Raw genomic sequence first — 3235 nt, 5'->3', positions numbered from 1 at the left:
GTTCATTGGCCCAGGGCAAAGCAACAGGTTGGATTTAATTGTGAGCTATCTTGCCCTCTTAGAGGAAACAAAGCTAAGCTAACTGATTCCTGTGAGTGAATATTTGTGAACTTATTAAATCTTGGAAAAGGGACCACGGAATATTATGACATGAAGTATGACTTGTAACAAAACCTGAAAGCTGTTTCTATCCCGAGTCACCAGGGCATGACCCAGTGACCCAGTGGCCACCCAATATGGCCCAGGATGGTCTGCTGTGGTCATAGGCAAGAAAGGCAGCTGATGATATGCCTTTCACTTCATTGTTGGACATGTGGTGGCCCCCTTAACTTCCACATGTCACAATCCACATTTAATAAGACACAAGGGTGATTTTTGGTGTAGTTTCATTTTTTGGCATATAGTTATCAAAAGACAGGGCAAGAACTGCAAATATCTACATCCTCATAAGTTTAAAACATATTTTACTTTTTACCATTAAGAGCCTAACTTAGCCTAACTGTACGATTCAATTTAACAAAACATTTTAAGATTGTCGTTGGAGCTAGAAGGGCTCACAGAGGTTGCATAGTTCAATCCAGTGGTTTTACAGAACAGGTAACTGAAAATTACAGAGGAAGAAACTAACAGAAAAGGGGCAAAGACCCAGTCTTCTGACTCCAAATCCAGCATTCTTTTCACTGAGCAATTCAGAGAGCCATCCCTGTCCTTACGGTTTAAGACTGAGGTGTCAAACACTTGGCCTACTTCATTAGTAATTGGGAAATATTTAATAAAGAAACAAAACTGCAATAGAACATAGAAAATGTTAATATGTGATTTTCCAAGTCAATATATGGCCAGCAGTCAATACATGGCCAGAAGGCACCCCTCCCCCTTTCTACCTGAGTTTGACAACACTGGTTTTTAAGAGACTAAATTTTGAAACTGAACCAGTATCTTCTATACAATTACAAACCAAATATTAATGTAAAACTTTAAATCAGAATTGCTATTTAAAGGAAAGCATTAAAAGTAAATTTATTCTGAATTGAAAACTATCAGAATTTTTTCAAGTTAATATAAATATAATCATTTCATTTAACAAATGGTCGAGAAAAGCTGATTTTACATAGGGACCAAATGCTTTTTTGTGCAAGAAAGATGTTTGCTTAATTTGCATACAAGTTTAAAATAATTCCAAGTGCTGACCTGTTTCCAGAAACCATTCTAAGTCTAAAGACCAAACACCCGAGTCAACTTTCTCTTCGATATTACTGACTTGTTTTGTTGTAGTTTTTCTAGACAATGGATACTCCATAAAGAGTACTTGATAATGATGGTCAAAAGAGTAGGTTTGTCTTCTTCTGGCTCTCTATTCTCAGATCAGTCATGATTTTTGTGGGATGCTGGATTGAAAAGGAGGAGAAGGAGGAAGAGGAGGATTGATTGAAAAAAAATGAGAGTCGGACTTGGGAATCTGACATTTGTAATTTCTATCCCAGTTCTGTCACAGTCTGATTATGTTGCCATCACAACTCTTTCGTATTTATTTCCATATTTATTTCATTTCCAAAATGTGGATAACCTACTTCATTGGATCATTTGAAGAGACAAGATCTAATAGTTTCTTTCAAAATTATTATCCTGCAGTTGAGGAGGTTCTGTGATTGTTACTTGACCTAACTGGTTAGTTGGCAATGGTTGTGAAGAGGGGCTGACCTAAGCTACATCACTTGCCACTTTCATTTGTATGACACGGGCTTCATCCATGCAGATAGAGCAGAATCAGTAATGGATGTCAAAAATTCTTAGACAAAACACTGTTTCATTCAAAGGTACTTCAAAAACACATTTTTGCTCTCTCTATCTTAGGCTGTACCTATACAATACAAAGAAAAAGTAGAGATTTTGCAATTTTCCAGTAACGAGATCAATTAGTACTCATTAGCTGAATTCTCTGCCTTGACTAGAAATATTGATTAAATTCATTGGCAGTGGCCAACAATTTTCTTTTATAGGAAAAATATTAATTGTCATTTATCATTTTAAAAAGTTATAGGGCACTTCTAATCTGAGCACCATAATAATCCTGTGAGATAGTTACTACAGGTATTATTAGGATGATTTTTTTTAAAGTATCTTGCCAGTGGGCATGTACCCAAGCTAGTGTCCAAGTTGGGATTCAAATCTGTGTCTTCCTGAATCCAAGTTCAACACTCCAACTACTCTGTAGATTTTATACAGTTTCAGAGGTTTAACCTTAGATCTTTTTGAAATGACACATTTCCTTTGGATAATTAGAAACCTCTTTGTATTGTCTGGAAAATCCATTTGAAGCTAGATTATTCACCAAACCAGTCTGGAATACATATTCAGGGTTTGAAATGAAAGTTTGACGTAATGACTAAATAATACAGGTTATTTTCAAAATTAATCTAAAATATAGTAAGTATATCTTTGTGGGCCTCCAGTTCCTCATCTGTAGAATAGTTTGTTGTCGTTCAGCTGTTCAGTGGTGTCCAACTCATTGTGACCCTGTGGACCATAGCATGCCAATACCATCCACGGGGTTTTCTTGGCAAAGATACTAGAGTGGTTTGCCATTTCCTTCACCATTGGATTAAGGCAAACGGAAGTTAAGTGACTTCCCCATGGTCATCCTAGTAAGTGTCTGAGGCTGGATTTGGACTCGGGTCTTCCTGACTCCAGGCCTGTTGTTCTATCTTGGTAAGGCTGGACTAAAAGATCTCTAAGATCTCTTTTAGCTAAGATATTTTATATGACCAGTATTAGGGGCAGTTAGGTGATGTAATGTATGGGATGCTGGACTTGGGGTAAGGAAGGCCTCAATTAAAATCTTCTCTCAGACATTAGGTAGCTGGATGGCCCTGGACAAATCATAAACCTCTTTCAGGCTCAGAGTCTCCATCTATATGATGTGGATAATAGCACCTATCTCACAGTGTTGTTATAAAGATCAAATGAGAGAACATGTCGAGCTACCACAAAGCACTGTCTTCATTCTAGCTATTTATTGGTACATTTGCTTATTTTATAGTGTCAGTGACAAAAAGGAACACATAATTTATAAAAGTACAGTAAAAATATGTGCTTCTAATACCTCTTTTATGGATATTAACCAAGGGGTAAAAGGTCTTGCTGCTGCTTCAATTCAAAGTATCTAAAATTATAGGAGACAGATGTACATGCCCATTCCGCTATTCATGTCTAGAAACAGAGTAAAATACTCCTT

Source organism: Trichosurus vulpecula, chromosome 5, assembly GCF_011100635.1.
Source record: "Trichosurus vulpecula isolate mTriVul1 chromosome 5, mTriVul1.pri, whole genome shotgun sequence".
Taxonomy (NCBI): domain Eukaryota; kingdom Metazoa; phylum Chordata; class Mammalia; order Diprotodontia; family Phalangeridae; genus Trichosurus; species Trichosurus vulpecula.
This window is presented reverse-complemented; position numbering follows the sequence as displayed.